This window comes from Schistocerca americana, chromosome 1, assembly GCF_021461395.2.
Source record: "Schistocerca americana isolate TAMUIC-IGC-003095 chromosome 1, iqSchAmer2.1, whole genome shotgun sequence".
Classification (NCBI taxonomy): domain Eukaryota; kingdom Metazoa; phylum Arthropoda; class Insecta; order Orthoptera; family Acrididae; genus Schistocerca; species Schistocerca americana.
In genome coordinates, this window is record NC_060119.1 from 187,073,163 (window position 1) to 187,096,734 (window position 23,572).

Here is a 23,572-nt window from a genome sequence, read left to right on the forward strand (position 1 = left end):
CTATAAGGCGGCGGTGCCAGAAGATGGACAATTATTGTGTTTGGCTTTAGGAAAGGTAAAGGCACGAGAGAGGCAATTCTGACGTTGCGGTTAATAATGGAAGCAAGACTAAAGAAAAATCAAGACACGCTCGTAGGATTTGTTGACCTGGAAAGAGCGTTCAACAGTGTAAAATGGTGCAAGATGTTCGGTATTCTGAAAAAAGCAGGGGTAAGCTATAGGGAGAGGCGGGTCATGTACGAGGGTTATTCGGAAAGTAAGGAACGATCGGTCGCGAAATGGAAAGCACAGTAAAAATCCGACGAAGTTTTGCACAGGTGTGTTGCGCAGTGTCTCAGGTATGCCTATCGACCGCGTTACGTCGTTCGTTTTAGTTCTGAGCACACAGGGGGCACATAAAGGTACCTAGAACAATAGTGTCTCCCGCCAAGTACGAGGGCCTGGTGAGAAATTTCGCCTGAAGCTATGCAGCCAACATTACATAACTGTCTTCTTCAAGACAATTCTCAGCCGCATACTGCAGGGGCAATGAAGATGCTCCTGCATACTTTTCAATTGGAAATGTCTGATTACCCACAGTACAGCCCGTAATTGTCTCCCTCTGAGTTTCATATGTGCTTACATGAACCGCTGGCTATGAAGACAACATTTTGGCACAGACAACGAGCGTAGAGAATTGGCGGAAAGCACTGGCGGGTGCCGACTATAACGAGGGTATTGGAAAGTTGGTACAACGCTACGACAAACGTCTAAGTCGGATCGGTGACCATGGAGATACGTAACTGGAAGTTGTAGCTAACTGTTGCAAATAAAACAGTTTTGATTTTCACTGTGGTTCCCATTTCGCGACCTATCGTTCGTTACTTACCGAATAACCCTCGTACAGTATGTACAACAGCCAAGAGGGAATCATAAGAGTGGACGACCAAGAACGAAGTGTTCGTATTAAAAAGGGTGTAAGACAAGGATGTAGCCTTTCGCCCCTGTTGTTCAATCTGTACATCGAGGAAGCAATGACGGAAATAAAAGAAAGGTTCAGGAGTGGAATTAAAATTCAAGGTGAAAGGATATCAATGATACGATTCGCTGATGACATTGCTATATTGAGTGAAAGTGAGGAAGAATTGGTACATGATCTGCTGAACGGAATGAACAGTCTAATGAGTGCAGAATATGGACTTAGAGTAAATGGAAGAAAGACGAAGGCAATGAGAAGTAGTGGAAATGAGAACAACGAGAAACTTAACGTCAGGATTGATGGTCATGAAGTAGATGAAGTTAAGGAATTCTGCTATCTAGGCAGTAAAATAACCAATGACGGACGGAGCAAGGAGGACATCAAAAGCAGATTAGCATTGGCAAAAAGGGCATTCCTGGCCAAGAGAAGTCTACTAATATCAACTATCGGCTCTAATTTGAGGAAGAAATTTCTGAGACTGTACGTGTGAAGTATGCTAGTGAAACATGGACTGTGGGAAAAACGGAACAGAAGAGAATCGAAGCATTTGAGATGTGGCACAACAGACGAATGTTGAAAATTAGGTGGACTGATAAGGGATGAGGAGGTTCTGCGCAGAATTGGAGAAGAAAGGAATATGTGGAAAACACTGATGAGGAGTAGGGACAGGATGATAGGACATCTACTAAGACATGAAAGAACGACTTCCGTCGTACTAGAGGGAGCTGTAGAGGGAAAAAATTGCAGAGGAAGGCTCTGAGATGAAGAGATTGGCACAGGAGAGGAATTCGTAGCGGGCTCAAAAAAAAAAAAAAAAAAAAAAAATGCACAGTATTCTGTGATAATACCGGGTGTCGACACCATTACATATTATTTTGGTGTACGGATGTGCCATTATCGAAAATGATCAGTTACCGATTGATCGGGTATTTGAAGATGCGGAGGAATCGGGGAATAAGGATACTCGTCGTTACCGAGAAAATTTTACCGGCAAATATTCCCGCGGGGAAATGATACATGACGTATTCCATCGCCTTCTGCCATCTCTGGATCCGTTCATCGGAAGATTCCAGAAAATGGGAACTGAAGAAGATGCCACTGGAGTTAAAGACGTCCTTTTCGGACAATTTCCCTATCGACAACCCGACAGCCATGATAGCCATTACAATGCAAACGACGAATGTGACTATGATTTCGATTGAAAATGTAAAATATCGAACAAAACATTTCAATACGGCAATTTAGAGTCCTAATTCGTTATCAAGAACCGCAAAATACCTCATACCCGAAATTTTTCTCAAATCCGCTAATTTTTTAAAATTTTTTATCCTGCAAATTGTACAATCATTCTGAATTTTGTAATTCCGACATCGGATTCGTAGTCAGAGACCACAAAAATCTTAAAAGAATTCAGTTTTGTGGAATTTATATCCACGTTTCTATTATGTCCAGATCTGAAAGGGAGTTGGTTCACTCTGCGATGTCAAGATAGTTCTTTAGCAGACGATGCTGATTTTTTATTTTTTATTTTTCGAGTCTAGGACACAAAATAATTACAAAACTAATAAGTATTGTTTCACATAGCAAGTTTGCAAAATTAAATATGTACAGTAGAATTTATTGCATAATTCGATAATATATACAAACAAGCAGAAGATAAACAAGCAGCAAGATGATTATATTTTTTGACGGACCCAGTATTCGGCGGTTATCACAGCAGTTTCGCTGGCTGCAGCAGGATCACAGATAGTGCATGCAGCCGGTAGGTTCCTGCAGACAAGCAGACGTTGTTCGTCCTGTACGTCACCACACTGACAAGTTTCCTCCTCATTACTGAAGGCCCACTTCCTGAGGTTGGCTTTGCACCTTGACAACCCACCTCGCAGATTGTTCAAAGTCTTCCAGGTCACGTATGACAGGTGTGAACCTTCGGCTATTTCCTCCTTGAGCGTTATGTGATTATCTTCAGCTAGGGAGTCTCGCCAAAGCTCCTCTTTGCGAGTTCTGGGAGTCGAACGAATTGCCACAGTTTTCTGTAGGAAGCTTTTTCTTGACCTCAGTCTTGGCTGTTGAGGGTCATGTCCGAACAAAGGATGTCTAGGGTCGATTTCTTATTTTTTTTCTCCACTTCTGTTGCAGCTTGCCTTCGAATGCGTGGCGGTACTATACCCATAATTTGGTACAGCTTGTTGACAGGAGTAGGTCGTAAGCAGCCTGTAACCTCTCGAGGTATTTTTTTAACAGCGTACATTTGTTCTCCCGGACGAGTCATAACCAGCATTCGCCTTAATCAATTCACGTAAAAGAAAGGAAACCTAGATTTTGATGGCCACGCAAGGGATCAAACTCTACCACTCGCAAATTCCCGTACAGTGCCTCAACAATAGGAAACGTGCATCACAACCAGGCCTTCGAGTTAATTCTGACTGTTAACTCTTCGTCAACACGTTGGTGTCATCGCTGGCGCCAAATTTGGCGTATATGGGACAGCGCTTACACATTGGAGCCAACATGTAGTTGTATTCGTGTGGAGTCAACGTAAACATGACTGACGCGCAGATCGCGGATACTGCATTTGCGGTTTTGGGCGTTGAATAATACCGCTCCACTATTCCTGAGACACTTCGAAAACTGTCTGGAAACGAATACAAAGACGACGAAGAAACAAATGAACAAACACCGCTTCGAAATGGCGCAGACAGAAAAGAAACAATGTTGCAACCAAAGTGTGGTCGTCGTATCAATATTGTCTCAAGGTCCTTTGATGTTTGGTGCAAATACCGACAAGTAACAGAGTTGTACCAACACTGGGCCCAGTGTTAGTTCCAATCCTATTTCATCGATGCACACATTGGACGAATACTATTGACGCCAACGATGGCCCCAGTGTGTGGATCCGGCCTTAACATTCAATAATATTGTCAAACTGTCAATATATTAACCGTCTGAGGGGGCGTATTGACATATTGTCAATAGTAGAAATATTGGTGAGCAGTATTGACGGACCTCAAAGTATTCTCAGTATTGTTAATACATACCGAGCGTGTGAGGTCAAATATTGACTGACAATATTCCCCGTTCCGATGTTGACAGAGCTTCAGGAACCCGCGACGCAGCGTTATTACGCACTGTTAATTTTTTCCAGTTCGTCGTTGTGCATATCATGCCTCAGACTTGGTTTTCAAGGAGTCTTTTAATATAAAATAATTTTAACGTTCCTATACAAGGGTAATCACTGTATATGTTGCTGTAGGATGGTTAATTGAAGGTTCACTATGACATTGCTTGCTTACTTCTTTAATTTGAAAATATAGTATAGACTGTTGTGTTACATTATAGTTTTGAAAAACGATCCCATTTCGAAATATACGTCGTACATCTACAATGACCAGCGAAATGCATGCCAATTTCACCAGATTTTCACAAAGCGTAAAAAAAGTTTTACATTAATACCCAGAACAGGTCTTTGCTAGACAGATATAACTGCTTCACGGACCTTCATAGAATTTTATTAATTGAGCTTGCTGATACTGCGAAACTAAACTTCGAGCATTAGAATGACTTGTCTGTCGCCTAATCTCTTGTCAGATGCGCTTGCCTCTCTCATTAACGTATTTTTCTTCTCTATTTTATCTCGTTTCAACACTAATAACTTGTCTAAGATGCAGAATACCTCGGAAAATAATTCCTGGAAACTTTCGGTCCATGATTCTGCTTTCAGTCAGCTGCCTATATTGTTGTGTTGGCAGAAGACCCAACACCGTGTTACTAGTGGAGGCCGAAATGCACGCGTTTTAGCTCACGCAGGCTGGCGTGTGGAGGGAAGAACTATACTGACGTGAGGTTTGGGACATGACAAGGAATTAGAATTCAGAAAGCGGACGTAATTAGTTTGATACTTAACTTTAATCCATTAATGATGAACGTCGCTCTTGACGGTACATAATTCACAATATTATCTGTTCAGATTATAGTAACTAAATATGGCGCCTTGCTACGTCGTAGCAAATGACGTAGCTGAAGGCTACGCAGGTTATTATGCACTGTTCATTTTTTTCAATTCGTCGTTGTGTATGTCATGCCTCAGACTCAATTTTTAAGGAGTCTTTTAATATAAAAGAATTTTAATGTCCCTATACAAGGGTAATCACTGTATATGTTGCAACCAATCACGTCTCTGCCAACTGTCGTCTCTGCAAATGACAGCGTATGTAGTCAGTGAACCATCGATAGCAAAGTCGGCTGTACAACTGGGGCGAGTGCTAGGGAGTCTCTATAGACTAGACCTGCCGTGTGGCGGCGCTCGGTCTGCAATCACTGATAGTGGCGACACGCGGGTCCGACGTATACTAAAGGACCGCGGCCGATTTAAAGGCTACCACCTAGCAAGTGTGGAGTCTGGCGGTGACACCACATATATTAACTTGTGATAAGTCACTCCTTTTTGCAACCAATCACGGAGAAATTTCCTCTTTTGGTTTTCTTTGTTGCATGTAAGCTGTAACTAATATAATTGCAGCATACGCTTCCTTTTGGTGTTCGACATGTTAACCTTGAAGAATCGCGTTGTCAACTGACAATTTTTGTCAGTGTTGTTGATAGCGTGAGGTCGCTTCAATACATTGAATGTAGTATTGTCAATAAATATTGAACGTGTGCAGGCCGCTTTAAAGATTTCTGAAGGAACAGAAAAAGAAGACGAGGGGGAACATGGAGTTGTAGTGAGGGAGGGGGAGGTGGGGGAGGGGAGCAGGGAGACGGTCAGAACGCCGCGTCTTGGGCAGGACATGGCGGTGTCGGCAGGAGGAGGCTGTATGTAATCCCGGCAGCTCTGTCGGCGCGCCTGACATTTCCGACACGACCGGCATTACCTGCGAAATACCACGTCTCCCTGTCCTCTCCTGCCTATCCCGCCCAACCCGTCTGTCTTCTTTCCAAATCCCCCCCCCCCCCTCTCCATCCCATTACGCTTCCTGCCGCTCATTCCCTAGCGCTTCCACCTGAAAGCCAGCTTAACGAACACTGCACATTTACTTCTCTGTTTACCTTCAGGGCATCCTCACCTAATTCTCTTCGGCCTATTCGCATTATCACGAGACGGAATCTGCGTTCCTAGAGTGTCTTAAGAAGCTCCCTGCTTCCACAAACTATGGACAATGTTGTAGAAACGGCATCCTAATGGTGGGATAAGAGGGTGATTAAACACAACTGAAAATTCGCAGTTTTACAAGAAGTAAAATGTTCATGGGTCAGTCGGAAATGATTTCAGTCCAGTACCCACTTCGTAAAGGAAAGCCGAAAAATCTGCTGTCTTTTTCCCAGTTTTTAGAAACTTTTTTTGGCATTTATCAGCCATCATGTTGGCAACATTATAGAGTTATCCCTCTCCTCCTGCCCCTCACGTGAGACTTTTGAGAGGCTGCAGATTAGGCAGGAGGAACGAATTTTTTCGGGAATTAGGGACTGAGGCTCGATTGGTGCGGGCAAGGATCGATACAGACGGACGGCATAGCTGTTCGCAGCATTCTGCTGGTTTGGAGCAGAGGTGAGATTTTGCAATCCGCAACAGCGGGATCCAAAGTCTGGCCGGTTGACTTTCCGTATGTCCGCCCTAATAGCTGAGTGATTGCCAGCTCGGTAACTCAGCGTGTTCGGTCAGAGGGTTAGCTACCCTCTGTAACAAAAAAAAAAAAAAAAAAAAAAAAAAAAACTGAGTTAGTGGATCAACGAGGAACTGAAACGCGTGTCATGCGACGAGCAGATGCAAAGAACACAGAAGAAAAAAAATGAGATTTAAAAAAAAAAAGTGGTTAGCATGACAGATTGCTGTCCTACGGGCCCGTGTTCGATTCCCGGCTGGGTCGGAGATTTTCTCCGCTCAGGGACTGGGTGGTGTGTTGTCTTCATCATCAGTTCATCCCCATCCGGCGCGCAGGTCGCCCAATGTGGCGTCGAATGTAGTAAGACCTGCACCAAGGCGGCCGGACCTGCCCTGCAAGGGGCCTCCCGGCGAATGACGCCAAACGCAAATTTCGTTTTACTTTCTGTATGTTTGATTGTGCAATCTAAATAGATCCTTTGACTGCAATTGGAATTTAATTTCTTTAATCCTGTATCAGGGAGCTGCACAGATAAGGACCTATTGGCGTTGTTGCACTTGTACAGTCTTGCTTCCATAGGGAGGCCTCCCTAAATGTTAATATCAACCTGTCTATTAAACTAATCGGAGGGTCAGCTGATTTATTTATTTCATTCGCAAAGTTGTTTTAATATTTGCGCAATTTAAGAGCAAAATCAGATTTCAGTATCAACATTGGTTTGATAGTTGCTCAATTTAAGAGAAAAATCAGATTTTCTTGAGAGCAGGGTTATTATGTACATTATAAATGTGGAAGTTTGTGAGTGTGTGTGTTTTACTCCTTCACATTGAAACCACTGGACAGGGTTTAGATGATATCTGGAATGGAGATAGCTTATACTCTAACACATAAGTTACCTTTATATATACATACTGCGCTGATATAACCTGTCGCCAGCACATACGTCGGCAAAGATGCAGCAAGAAGATCGATAGTAGGTGCTGGATCAAGCGCGCCTATCAGAAGGGAGGCCAGAGACAGACTCGCAAGCAACATGCCGCCAACGTCCCCTACTGCAAGTATTTAGATCGCCGCCGCTGACCGAGGTGCCCCAGTCTGCCTCAGTCCCCAGCTCAGTCTCAGGCACTAGTGCAGTCTCTCAGCCACAAGGTCAGTCTCTCAGTCAATAGCACAGTCGCTCAGTCACTGGCTCAGTCACTGACGCACCAACTTGCACTCCAGTTTGGCGTCCGTCATTCATCGCATAGTGGGACTTGTGCTTCACAAGCAGTGAGGCTAACGTGGACTATTAAGGAAGAGTTTGAACCACAACACATGGAGTCGCTTAAAGATAAGTAGCTTCCTGTACTTGCAAATAGAGAATCCTTTTAATATATTTGTGCAGTTGTGTTGTAGAAAGAGGACACCGACCACCAAACAACATCCTCACCCTTGATTCCTATGGCACAAAACTCTACAGTGGCGCCGAGGACACTACATCTGCCATTCAAAGGGATGGGGGTGCGGGTGAAAAAGTATTGCAGGCCATGACGCGTGAATACCCATCTTTATTCATCCAGTATTTGAGGATGGGGGCACTTAGTAATTTGCAGCAAACGTCACACATAACTTCAAACCCTTATAAACTTTTTCTCACTGACAACCCCCATAAAATGAAGAAAGGGAAAGAGTTTATCACTTAGTACATTTTCGCTCCTCATGTAGTAAAACTGTCATCTGAAGCATAACGTTTGAATTTACTACTTCTTTACTACCGACTGTATTAGCGATATATTTTACAGAAAGTCTTATCAGATACCACTAAAAACATCAGGAAAATTGTATCATTGTATGACCCATAGTTCAGGAGATACGACGTCAGTGAGATGCTTTTAAAACTGCCACGCCATGTATGACGTTTAAATTTATTACTTGCTGGATACCAACTCTATTCGCAATGCACTTTTCACACAGTATCCACCTATGCCACTGAATGTACCTGGGTAAATATATCATCGTTACCACACATAGTTCAGGAAATAAGACATCAAAAACGTTGAGCTGAGTGAAAATGAAACTGCAGAACGAAATTCGCTGGAGATGCAGGCGAAATATGTGTGAAATACGTTAAACACATGTGAAACACATGTGAATGTGGGTGGAGCCTGGCGTACAAAGATCTCCTAAACCGCTGGAAGAATTTGAATTAAATTTGGTACACATATTAGTTACGATCTAGAAAAAGGTATTTTAGGGGTAGGAAGCATCTGTCTCCTATTGGGGCGGGGTGATAACGTGAAGAGAGAAGGGAGGAGAAGACGGTGGACGCAGACTTGGGGAGTACATGATAGAGACACGAGAGGAGAAAATGGAGAAATGGAAGAGGAGGAGATGGACAGAAAGAGGAGGGAGGAGAAGATAAACAGCGAGATGGGGGAGGAGATGGAAGGGAGAAGGGGAGGAGGAGATGGCCAGGGAGAGGGCGAAAGAAGGAATTGGACAGGGAGAGTTCGAGAAAAAGATCTATAGAGAGTGACGGTGGAGGAGGTGGGCAGGGAGAGAGGAGAATGAGGAAATGGAAAGAGAGAGGGGGAGGAGGATGTAGACTGATAGAACAGTGGAATAAATACATAAAAATGGTTCAAATGGCTCTGGGCACCGCCTAGAACCGCTCGGCCAGTCCGGCAGGCTAAATACATACCTGGTCATATTTTTTTTTTTTTTTATAAATAACTCTGTAAATGCGGGTGACACCACAGGGCGCAGCTAGTCTGTTTCACAAAAAGTAAAACTAAAAAAGTGCTGTTAGAGACAACTTTTTGATTTATCTTGCCCATCTTCAGAATAAATAAAACTTTTGTTGACAGCAGGTCTCAATGCCATGACAAGACTCTTAACTTGATCTGTAGCTTTAACTAGGAAAGCTAGGATAAAGATAACCTGGTGTACTATCAAGTTGTGCTTCGCTTTGTCTGTGTTGTCATTTTTGTTCAGTGGCCAGATTTAACGTTAGGACATTGTTTTTCACTAGCTGCAGCAGATGTGGCTTGAGCACACAAACTTTAGAGTTGTAATTAAGCCTTTTGTGAAAAGATAGAGGAATGCGTCACGGTAAAATTCCATTGACGGTCTGGAACTGGGACTCCCGTGGGGTCATGCGCAGCGGCCCTTCCTGCATTACGCGCCTAGAATACTGGAGTCTGTCAAAAACTGAAAGCAACGAAGCTCAGTCCTGCATTTAAATTGTGAGTGTTCCAGGTTTCCTTTAATTTACGTCTACGGTCACAAACTTTTTGTTAACAGATTACCGGTTTCGGTCTATAATGACCATCATCAGATCTGTTTTACAAAAACAAAGTCCTATAAAACAGATCTGATGATGGTCATTATAGACCGAAACCGGTAATCTGTTAACAAAAAGTTTGTGACCCCTAGACGTAAATTAAAAGAAACTTATTGTATACACGGGTCACTGTTTTATTCGCGACAATGTCGCAGCTTGTGTGACTGTTCTATTTGCTATGAAGTGCAGTTAAATTATTCAAGTCATCTGAAGAGATTTATTATTTTTAGAAACTGCAATTCGCTATAAAATTATATTAAATGCTAATAATTAATATCAAATTATATTAAAAGCGTTGAGCGAAACACAGACTCCTCACCGGTTGGGGCAAACACTTGACCTGTGAGGCAGTCTGAGAACGACACTGCTCGAAAACGTCGTTCGTTCCTAGGCACTCGTGAGCGGTGAACGTGCAAGACTTCGTCGTCGGCAATTGTGCTAAATTTGAGTGCAGATGAGATGTTGTCTAACAGTTTGCACTATTGTTGGTTTTTCTCTATCCACAACTGGTTGGTGGCCTATCTGTTTTAGTAAATAATTAGCATAAGAATTTTACGAGCGCTTCCAAAAAAATTGATGCAAATGGGGCGTGCTTATTGTAACAGAATGCAGTCGTATCCTGACTTAGCTTTAGTTACTCTAGGCTGAGACCTGGAAGCAATCTTGACATATTAATGTGATTCTTCAGTTTCTCCCGGCGTATTTCTTGCTCGATCAGTCCACAGGTGTACTGCCGGTCCATAGTGTCGAATGGGCACAATATTTCGGCGATCAGACATGTCGCACATTGTCAGGTGCGCTGACGAACTGAGCTCCTAAGAGCGAGCGGCCGTCTTTAATCCCCTCCCCTGCGAGACTGAGGTCGCTGAGACGCTGGCGTCGGCGTCTGTGGTGGCGTCGGTGTAATCACCTCGTCTGCCCTAGTCGTCTGTTCGTTTCCTTTGCAGAGCGTCTTTTTAATTAGACTCAAGCTGGTTCCCATGTCCTGCTGAGGTTGTAGCCGCAATCTCGGTTGATGAGTCCGTCCCTGGTACGAATTTCGATAGCATCTCTAACGAAGCTGTCCCAGTATTTAGATGTCTGTTCCAAGACCCTGGTATGTTGGGAGTCCATTTGGTGATTTTCGGACAAACAGTGCTCTGCGACCGCCGACTTGTTTTGGTACCCAAGTCGAGTGTCGTCTGATGTTCTCGGGAACGACCCTCGATAGTGCGCACTGACTGTCCAATGTAAGTCTTCCAACATTGACACGGAATCCGGTATATGCCTGCCTTCCGCAAACTGAGATCGTCTTAGACACTTCCCAATAATGCTCGCGTTTTATTTGGTGCGCCAAGGACATTTCCTATGGAGAACTAAGCAGAAGGAAGACGTTATGGTCAAAAGTAGAGCGGGTGGCAACCTGGACCGCGGGGTAGACGGGAAGAAAACTCACACCGACCTGTATTTGCAATCGGACAGCTGCCACCACCCTGCGCTGAGGAGTGGGGTGCTAAAAACACTGGTGCACATGGCGCGCACCATCTCTGACGCAAAGAGTCTGCCCCAAGAGCTGGAACACCTCAAAACCGTATTCCGGAAAAACGGGTACTCGGAATGGCAGATCAGACGCGCTCTCCGTCCCACCACCACAGCACAACCTGTGGAGACGGAAAAAGTCGCGGAGAAACATATAGTCACTGCCTATATACCGTTACTGGCGCACTATCGGACAAAATAGGACGAATATTGATGAAACACCGAGTATGAACTGTCTTTTGCCCACCAAATAAAACGTGAGCATTATTGGGAACTGTCTAGGACGATCTCAGTTTGCGGAAGGCAGGCATATACCGGATTCCGTGTCAATGTTGTAAGACTTACATTGGACAGACAGTGCGCACCATCGAAGGTCGTTCCCGAGAACATCAGACGACACTCGAATTGGATACCAAAACAAGTCGGCGGTAGCAGAGAACTGTTTGTCCGAAAATCACCAAACGGACTACCAACATACCAGGGTCTTGGAACAGACATCTAAATACTGGGACAGGTCGTTAGAGGGGCTATCGAAAATCGTACCAGGGACGGACTCATCAACCGAGATTGCGGCTACAACCTCAGCAGGGCATGGGAACCAGCATTGAGTCTAATTAAAAAGACGCTCTGCAAAGGAAACGAACGGGCGACTAGGGCAGACGAGTCGATTACACCGACGCCACCACAGACGCCGATACCAGCGTCTCACCGACCGCTGACGCGCGGGCGTGGACCGCGGAGAGAACGGCTCGCAGGGGAGGGGATTAAAGACGGCCGCTCGCTCTTAGGAGCTCAGTTCGTCAGCGCACCTGACGATGGCGACATGTCTGATCGCCGAAATATTGCGTCCGTTGGACACCATGGACCGGCAGTACACTCGTGGAGTTTTTGACGTATTATTAGTTCCTACTCATGTTGTTGCTCGTGCTGCATGCGAAGTTTTGAGTGCATCCGTTGGGACATAGAGGTGAGGGTATAAGTTGGTTACAGTTGAGCTTCTACATCTACATCCATACTCCGCAAGCCACCTGACGGTGTGTGGCGGAGGGGCTTGTGCGTTACAAAGCAGGTTTCGGTCCCCTGGAATCCGCAAGTTACGAAATCTGTACGAACAACACAGTGAAGCAATTTCAATTCTTAAAAGCTTCACACGATTCTTACAATCGCACTAGCAAGGAAGATACAGGTCGGCCTGGGCGTTGAAGACATATGAAGAAGATTGGCACAGGCGGAGAAAGGTTTCTTCAAACAAAGATATCTACTGTTATCAGGTATTGATACGGAACTGTGGAAGCAGTTCCTGGAAGTGCACATCTGAAGCGCAGAATTGTGTGAAAATGAAAGCTTCGACCATCGGAAACACAAAGAACAGAGTATAGGCATTTGAAGTGCCTTGTTACCTACGAATGTTACAAGTTAAGGGGACAGATGACGCACCACATGGAAAAGTACTAAGAAGAATGTGGTAGGAAAGAAATCGCTTGAAGACACTTATCAGAAGAATGGACCGGTTACTGTAACAGCTCCAAAGGTGCGAAATAATAGTGAACTTGGCGCTGGTAGGTACAGTAAAGTGGGAAATAGTGGGGGGCAGATAAAGACTGGAATAAGCAAAACATATTGCAATGGATACTGTGTGTACCTGTTCTGCGTAAGTGAAATGAACAGCACAAGATATGGGATGGTTGAGGACAGCATAAAACGAGCCGAAAAACTGATCACCTTGATAAAAAGTTTTCAATCCCTGAGATCAGAAAAACAGTATTTATTATTTATTTATTTATTTAACCTGATCAGATTAGGGCTATCAGGGCCTCTCTTACATCGAACCAGTGTTCCACACATGCAGCATTTTCCACACCATAGTTACATCATGACAGTAGTTTGAAATAAGAAAAATAGATTAATCTAGTGACAATATGAATAAAGAGTAATGACTAAGACCTAATAAAGTAAATACTGGCAGTATTTTTACAACAGCTGCTATACATAACATTATGATAAAAGCAAATAATAATAGCAGTAAAAGAAAATTGAAATAGTAACGGTAAAAATGAGAAAAATTTGCAATTCGAATGAAGATATGTGCAGATATACATTAATATATTAGTGTATAAAGTAGATGTTTACTGGTATAGCGAGTTTTGGGGAAGGGAAATTTAAGGAGACCGCATCAGTTAAGAAAAAAAACTGGGAACTGAGGAAGATCTAGTAGGAAAGAAGGAAGTAATGGGGTGAAGTGCATTCATGTACAGAGGAGGGCATTACTGTTGCTTTGATGCCGGAGATGTTTTTAAGTTCTCTAATATAACGAGAGAGGTTATTCCAGAGTCGGGTTTCTGCTACTGTAAAGGACTTCGAGAAGGTGACTGAGCGATGTAGTGGAACAGAGAGGATTTTATCATGATGGGAACGTGTGTTTCTGTCATGTTGTTCAGACATGAGCGTTAAGGACGAGGAGAGATATGAGGGACAGTGTACATTTATGACAGTAGATGAGACAGAGTGTATGGAAATCTCTACGTTAGTCTGCATGCAGACTGGACAGTTGTGCATATGCTGGCTAAATGTGATCAAAAAGTCTACCGTCACAGATATATCGGACGCAGGAATTCATGGCCAGTTCCAGACGTCGTGAATTTTCCTGAGAGAGACCTTGTAGGATAATATCACTGTAGTCAATGATTGGGAGTACAAAGCGTTTGTACTAATTTCTTGCCACCTATAATACGACTACATTAATCTCTCTTATGGAGTAGTATAATGCGGTTAGGTGACTTGTTTCTGGGCATTGAGTGCCGTTTTACTGTGGAAACGCTCAGAAGTGAATAAGCTTGCCTGTGATGAGAAAACAAATTCATTTACTGTAAATCCATTGTTTTTTCTCAGGCACTGAAGTCTACTAATGACTTCTTTCGATAGTTTCAGATCTGTTTTGGAACATTTTGTTTCCACTTTTGTGCACACAAGGACTTCACAAAAGGGATACAAGTAGGCCTACACTCACTTCAGATCAAAATCATTCCGGCGCAGTGGCCAGTTCGTACCTGAGTTTCTCAGTGACGAATACAAGACGGTACATGTGCAAACTACCAGAGCCTATTTGGTGCAAAACATCGGAAAATGTGGGTATATCAGTGTGAGTGAAGACGCAATAGACGAGTCTTTAGACAATGTGAGGATCTTATTGCTCAGTGGATAGATGTCATCTACCATACTGAAAGGTCTGGCGATCGATCTTTGGTTAGTCTTAAGATTTTTATTCGCTGCTTATCACCTATGTCACCACTGGCAATGTTTGTTAACGTGATAAACGCCGATACGCACCGTAGTTCAGTATCCACGTTAAGCTGCAGGTCGCCCTATAGCTGTGAAAGTAAGTCAGTTCGAAGGTCAGAGGAGTTTAAAAGCATACGATCTTCAGTGGAACCACACTTAGTAAATTACTGTATTGTTCATACCAATCTTCGAGTTGTCGACAATTTTATCTTTCTTCTTTTTTTTAAATAGTTCTTCTCAGACGAAGAATGAGTGTGATCCATTCGTTTAGGATATCCTCTGTTTTCTGAGATCTGGACTTTCTCATTTTGGGTACCTTTTAGAGAGATGTGCTATGATGAAATGAGTCCATTAACGTGCACTGTTTGAGAGACTTGTGAATAGTGATAAACCCCGGTAGAGCTATTCTTACATCAGTCTTAGCCCAATCCAAAGTAGTTCAAAATACCAGTTTGCAAGCTGATCACGAACCAGCTATCATCTCGTGTTAATATTGTACACTCATGCTCATAAATTAAGGATAATTGCAGAATGTGGTGCCACACAATGTGGCACTACACAAAACTGGCGCTAATATCATAGGCACATAGGGAACACACACGACACAGATCTGTAAGTCCACGGCATTGCTGATCAGTTGAGAAAACCGTCCCGAAACACATGTGCTACAAAACGCCACTGTTTCCTGCTCATGTACCCCGACATTAATATGGGAAATGATCACGATGCACACTTACACAGGCCACATAAATGGTTGGCATACTCTGGATCAAGTGGTCGAGCAGCTGCTGGGGTATAGCCTCCCATTCTTGCACCGGTGCCTGTCGGAGCTTCTGAAGTGTCCTAGGGTTTTGAAGACGTGCAGCGATACGTCGACCGAGAGCATCCCAGACGTGCTCGATGGGCCTTAGGTCTGGAGAACAGGCAGGCCGCTCCATTCGCCTGATAACTTCTGTTTCAAGGTACTCCTCCACGATGGCAGCTCGGTGGGGCCGTGCGTTATCATCCATGGGGAAGAAGGTGACATCCACAACCCCTGAAAAGGCGGACTTACTGGTTAAAATGACGTCCCGATACACCTGACCTGTTACAGTTCCTCTGTCAAAGACATGCAGGGGTGTACGTGCACCAATCATAATCCCACCCCACACAATCAAACTACGACCTCCATACAGGTCCCTTTCAAGGACATTAAGAGGTTGGTATCTGGTTCCTGGTTCACGCCAGATGAAAACCCGGCGAGAATCACTGTTCAAACTATACCTGGGCTCGTCCGTGAACATAACCTGGGACCACTGTTCCAATGATCATGTACTGTGTTCTGGATACCAAGCTTTACGGGCTCTCCTGTGACCAGGGGTCAGTGGAATGCACCTTGAAGATCTCCGGGCGAATAAACCATGTCTGTTCAGTCGTCTGTGTGTCTGGAGACAACTGTTCCAGTGGCTGCGGTAAGGTCCCCAGCAAGGCTACCTGCAGTACTCCGTGGCCGTTTGCGTGTACTGATGGTGAGATATCGGTCTTCTTCTGGTGTTGTACACTGTGGACGTCCGGTACTGTAGCGCCTGTACACGTTTCCTGTCTGCTGGAATCGTTGCCATAATCTTGAGATCACACTTTGTGGCACACGGAGGGCCTGTGCCACGACCTGCTGTGTTTAACCAGCCGCCAGTCACCCTGGTATTCTACACCTCATACGTCGTCAATATATGTTCTTCGAACCATTTTCGACACACAGTCACCTTTAGCACCTCTGTAAACGTCTGCACACTTACTCGCTGCACCGTACTCTGACATGCAGCAACACACCTCTGCGTATGTGGACTGCTGCCAGCGCCACCGTGCTACGACCGTAAGTCAGATGCACCGCACGGTCATACCCCGAGGTGATTTAAACCCGCAAACCGCCCACCAAAGCGTTGTTTCACCATGTATCATCATTATCCTTAATTATAAGCATGAGTGTAGTTTACGGTAATTCAGTCCTCCACTACCCGGTTTTTTTCAGCGGAATTGTCAGCAGTCCATCCACTTTTGTTCCCTACAAAGTTTTCAATACAGATGATTTATTACCTTATGGATATTAGCGACTGACGGCGGGACCATCAGGTATTGGCATTACAATCTTCCCTGGTTGGTTCACTTACTCTTCAGTTGTAATTAAGGGTCTAGTGTTTGAAAGAAAGGACAGGTACCCGCACTACCGTCCAATATCATCCACGTCCGTCCTTAGTAGAATCGTAGAACGTATACTGAACTCAAACGTAACGTTATAGCTGAAATATCATGAGGTAGCTCGAAAAGAATGATGTCCTCCATGATAACCAGCTTGGATTCCGAAAACATCGATCATGTGTAACTGAATTGCACTTTTCTCCAACTACCTGAAAGCGAGTAATTAAGGCAATGAGATAAATGTAGTATTCCATAACTTGCGAAAATCATTTGCCTTAATACCAAATCAAACGTTTAATAGCAAAAGTACGATTATATTGGCACATCGAATAACATTTTTGACGGAAGCGGTGATTTATTGGTAGGAAGTACACAACATTTATTCTTGGACAGTCATCAACACAAGTGTTGCAACCTTGTTGCTAATATAGTGTAATAATGACTTTTCATACAGTATTAACAATTACATCAGACTTTTTGCAGATGATGCAGTCTGCACTGCCTGACAAAAAAGTGAGGCAAGTGGAAAGAGAGGAGGAAACGAAATGAACCCTCACAGGTTGAGAGAGTGTGTGATGTTATTTCGGTGGTTAAAAAGTCTAGTCAAATTTACAAAGAACTTGACAATATGATCCCACTCATCAGTATGGCGTTGCATCCATTCTGGTCTAAATGCATACAATGATTCGGTTGGAAAGGGTGTCATAAATCCGTTGTACCGTATTATGACACAATCTGACCCACCACCATTGTAACTGGTCTTTGATATCCTGAATACGGGCACTGGGACGTATTTGACGTCCGAGATGATACCACACATGTTCTATAGGGGATAGATATAGGGATATTGCTGGCCACAAGAGTACGTCAGCATCACGCAGTCAGTTCATAGAGATACTTTTTATGTGTGGACGAGGACTGTGCTGTTGAAAAATGCCACCACTATACTGCCGCATGAGGGGCGTCATATAGGGAAACAGAATACCCAAGAAGTACCGTTTTGCCGTCAGGGTTCTCTCAATCACCACCACCCGTGACATGAAGTCATTCCCGAAGTCATACCCGAAGTCATGACCCGCTGTGCCAGTCCAAAACATTGGAAAAAATGGGGTCCCTGTGCGGCTGGGCGGAGTCGGTCTGTCGTTCATTCGTCTCCTTACTCTCTCTCAGTCACTTTCATCGAACAGTCTGCCTACCTCAACATTTTTTCCTTCCGATGTCCCTTCACTGCCGGCCGTGGTGGCCAAGCGGTTAAAGGCGCTACAGTCTGGAACCGCGCGGCCGCTACGGTCGCAGGTTCGAATCCTGCCTCGGGCATGGATGTGTGTGATGTCCTTAGGTTTAAGTAGTTCTAAGTTCTAGGGGACTGATGACCTTAGAAGTTAAGTCCCATAGTGCTCAGAGCCATTTGAACCATTTTTTTGTCCCTTCACTCTGCAGTAGTAGATACACGCTACGCACTGTAAAGCAGCGGTGATGAAATCACTACCTAATACCTTACCACACAGAGGACGCGTAAGTCAAGTTGCAAATCAGTTCCTGTAAGTTCATTTTCACAGATTTCGGGCGGTAGGAGAATGCAGTTTAATTGCAGTAATCATTTGAAAAGTCTATTAAAGTCTTTTTTATTCATAAAGAAGCACATGAAATGGCTGTCAAGTCCGTATTTAATAATGCAAATGCTCTACCATTCCAAGTTCACTGTTTATCCAACATATTTAACACGTAAAAGCAGCCAGAATTCTTGCAAGTCCGCCGCGGTTAATCTTGCGATCTAACAGTCACTGACCCACCACTTTTAGCGAGTTGAACACTCGGTCGTTTCAGCGGTCTTCTATGTTATAAGTGTTCGCCAATGTATTTCATAAAGATCACGGAATATGTCACGCAGAACTGTCACTATGACCGAAAACTTCACACACTCATAAAACTTCAACTAATTAGTTAATGTTCGTAACTTAAGCCGTTTTAGTCACAACACGCTCTAAACACAATGAACTCCCTAGTACTTCATTGCACATAATATTTTCACCGAGACATCTAGCATGGTGTTACCCGGAAGTAGGTCACCGAGCGACTATCTCGATGCTCCTCTCCTCTCTGTCTGTCTGCACAGGAACCGCTTACTTCTGATTGGCTAATGGTCTGAATGACCAATCAGAATGATCCTTCCAGATCATTCTCGTGGCAAAACTTGTCTTAGTCAACCACTAATCAGATAGTCATTTACGTCATTACAATTTCAGTTTCCAACATATGGTTTAATAAAATAGAACAAAATGCAAAATATTCTTTAAATTAATATAGAAACTTTTTCCACTTCAGACTTTTATTCTGGTTGCTCTCTTGCAAAAACAAGCATACGTCGACATACGTCATTAGCATCGTGGTTGCAACACAATTTTCCCACAGTTGAATTTTATAAGGTTTAACATAAAATGACTAAGTTTTAACATATGTCCCGCATACACTCAGTCATTCATTCCCATGTATTTACACAACAAAATAAGAAACAAATAATAATGTTGAATGATTTTGATACAACGCAGAGTAATTAAAGTTTTGAAAAGAAAATTCTAATTGAGCGATTTTATACACCGAAAACTGTTATGACTTCAGATGCTAATAAAAGACAATCTGTTCTTGTTCCTAACTGAGTTTTAAAATATAAGTGTCAGTTTTAGGACATTTAGTTAATTTTCTCAATCTTCGTAACTATAATAAATAAAAATCTGAAACTTTGACAGGATCCCTTCCTTAATCACAAATGATCGCGTACCAAATTTGAACAAAATTAGATGATAAGACAACTATTGTTTATTTAGATTCGCAGGGGGTATGGATTTGTGTACCGCCTGAATGTTACTTGAGGCTTTTCACACCGTCGGTACCGTCAGCTGCGCCGTAAGTCACAGCGAAGAGAAAACGTAGCCATCCTGAAGCCACCGTGTTATATGGCTGCGTGCCTTACTGCAACGAATGTTATCTCGTAAAATCTTGCTACGTTACAGCTGCTGTACTAGGTCGCGATGGTCATCCGGGACAGTGCAAACCGCGATCCTTGGTTGGACACAGTTCGACGCTATTCATCAGCTGTCCATGTTTCCTGGTCACGTTCTCACTGCAAACGTAGCCATGTGTGTTCTGGTGTCAACGCCATATTACAAAAGGGACAGTAATTCTCTAATGCAGCTGCTGCTAGTCTCTGATCAATGGTGTGGGATGATGCAGAATGTTACAGGGAGTCGATTACTTCTTCTAGGATGGCAGGTGCAAATGTGAAGGCTTTATGATATGCTTGATGCTCATTATTTTGATGGTCAGGAATGGTCGACTAGAAACTTGAAGACGAACATGCCTGCTCTCATGGTCCCATTCAGTACAGCATCAGGCGAATGTCATATCTTAATGCCTCAAAAATCTGTATATTGCACGATTCGACCGGCCACCAAATGGAGACCAACAATGAAGCCACCTTCAAACTGTGTACGTATCATCTCCGTGAAAACGTATCATCTCTGTGTTCTTCGCGGTGATCATTCAACATCAGACGCTGTCCATGCCCAATACCAGACCTGGCAACAACACGAAACACGAACAACAATAATGCACTCTGGTGGCCATCCCACCTGTCAGTGAGAATTGGAACTTTTAATCATTTACACTCCCGCCGATAGTATGTATGTGTACCAAGTTACATTGACTCCTACCGTGTCTTCCGGCTGCTTCATATTTTTTTGTCAGGCAGTGTATAACGAAGTATTCTCTAAAAGGAAGCTCACAAATATATAGTCAGATCTTGATAAGATTTCAGAGTTGTTGAATGATGGCAGGTTGTCTTAAATGTACGGAATTGTAAAACTGTGTACTTCATAAATTGCAGAAACGTAGTGTGCTATGACTACGGCATCACTGAGTCACAACTGGAGTCAGTCAACTCTACAAATATCTTGATAAGATCATTTGTAGCTCAGTGGTGGAGAAGGTAGGTGGTAGACTTCAGTCCAGTGGCAGGATAACGGGGAACTGCAATTTGTCTACAAAAGAGGTAGCTTACAGTACTTTAGTGTGAACCATCCTAGAATATTGCTCAAGTGTGTGTGAGCCCTGTCAGATCGTAATAGTAGGTGATATCGAACGTATAAAAAAGCTTTAAGAACTACACTGCTGGCCACCGTAAATGCAACACCAAGAAAGACAAGAGGTAGCACAACAAAATTTATTTTGTAGATAACATGTTGACCAAGTATCAAATGATTACGTTTACAGACGTCTGTGACATGTGGTTCCTGCCAGAATCAGTAGCCAGAGTAGCCGCCATTGTTGGAGATCACCGCTGCCACACGTCTCGGCATTGAGTCAAAGAGACGTTGGATGTGTTCCTGGAGTACAGCAGCCCAAGCAGCTTCCACACGTTGCCAAAGATCATCTGGTGTGGCAGGTGGGGATGTAATCTGGGTCACTCGTTGAGCCATGGACCACATGTTTTTTATCGGCGAAAGATCCGGAGAGCGAGGCGGCCAGGGAAGCAATTCTATCTGGTTATTGACGAAGAACCTTTGGACAATGCGTGCCACGTGTGGTCGCGCATTATCCTGTTGAAATATGGCTGTGGCCGAGCCCTGAAGGTAAGGAAGGACAACTGGCTCCAGCACCTCGGATATGTAGCGCCGGCTATTTAAAGTACCGGCAATGCGTACTAGAGGCGTGCGAGAGTAATATCCAATACCGCCCCATACCATAATACCCGGTGCAAGACCAGTGTGGCGGTGCACAATGCAGCTGTCCAGCATCCTCTCTCCACGTTGTCTCCACACTCGAATCCGACCATCGTGGTGCTGCAGACAGAAGCGTGCCTCGTCAGTAAAAGACAACGTCATTCCATTCTGCCGTCCACATCCGTCTGTCATCACACCATTGGCGACGGAGACGTCTGTGGTTCTGCGTCAATGGTAGACGAAGCAATGGACGTCTTGCGGACAGACCACTCTGCTGTAAACGGCGTCGAATGGTACGCGCGGACGCTGGATGATGCGTTACAGACGCAATGTGCTGTGCTATGGTTCGGGATGTCACTGAGCGATCCGTCACTGCCAAGCGCACAATTTGCCTATCAGCACGTGCAGTGGTGCACCGAGGTGAATGCGATCGACCATGTCGGTCCGTCGTACCCTCCTGCATCCAACGGTCACATATCCGCATTACAGTTGTTTGGTTTCGTCCAACACGACTAGCGATTTCTCTGTATGATAATCCACAATCTCGGTAAGCCACTATCCTTCCTCTGTCGAACTCAGATACTTGATCAAAAGATGTTCGCTGTTGTCTACGAGGCATAACTGATCGTCTTGTGAAACAACCACAAGGTAAACACACGTGCCGAACGTACACTCGTCGAAATCGCCAAGCCTTAAATGGCGCTATGAGGTGGCGCCACAGGCGCGCGTGATGTGCGTCTGCGCTGAAATTCTAATCAGTTGCATATCTCATCGCTGCAAACTCATGGTGTAAATTTCACTTGATTTCAGGGTGTTGCATTTACGGTGGCCAGCAGTGTAGTTTTAGTGAAAAATCTAGAGTTATTATTCAGCTCTCTGTCACCCCCCTCAGGGTGCTCGAAGATAAGACTAAACTAATTGCAGTATACACAGAGCTATTAATCAGTCATTCTTCTGACCTGTACACACGATTGGAATGGGCAGTAACCCCCACGTGTGGTACCATTCTATGGATCTTCTGCCACGCACTTCACTTTGTTTCCAGAGTATAAGTTTAGATGCAGATAAGGAATGACTTTTGTAGCTATTGATACCAAAAAGTTGTATTATTTATTGTGAGCAATTTGGTAATTGGTCTATAACGAATCAGTAGCTTGTCTTCGGTTTGGTTAACAGTAACTTGTTCTCCATCTTATAAATAAGGAGACACTGTTGCTGTGTCGTATCTTCATTACATATCAGAGGCAGTACTAATTAAATACATCAATCACTTCCAAAGAAACTCGAAGAAGCAGGTATTTTGTAAAGTAGCACAGTGCCATTCTTGGAAAAGGTTTCCAACGCTGTTTCTGGAAAATGTATGCGCGTTCGAGCTGTATTGTATCTGAAACCAATACGAGAGGAAAATAATTTATAAAAAGCGTAGATGAAAACAACCAACTAATTTTTTGTCCTCCGTTCGTTAATTATGGATCATAAGCGAGATAGTATCGCAAATTCACTGCCAGGCAGTGGGCGCCGCTTGTGGAATACCTTGTATTGTTGGAAAATGTGCTTTCAAACCCACTTTGCACATATTTAAGTGTTGTAGCGGGGAAGGAGTGGGAGGGAGGACGGAACAAGCATTATTTAGAACAGAGGCGATGGCCATACTGGTGCTGTTCCTATGCCATACAAACAAAAGTGTAAGACAATTGAAGTTTCTGGAATTAATGCTGAAGCGATAGCGTCTGGCGTAACTAAAGGTTGTGTGTCAAGGCCTTATCAGTTAGAAATTTCTGTATATGGCCTTTCCATTCAGCAGATGTTAATCCATTTATGTTTAAGTATACATGCAACAAATGTCAACAACATACTCACTCCACAGAAGCGTGTGCCCCATGCACATCATTGAATACAAAGGCAGTCAGACCTACAGATGTATTCCCTTCATCAGAAAAGTTCCAGGACAGTTTTTTTTTTATTTCTGAGTTTGCAACACTAAAAGGAAACAAATGCTGTT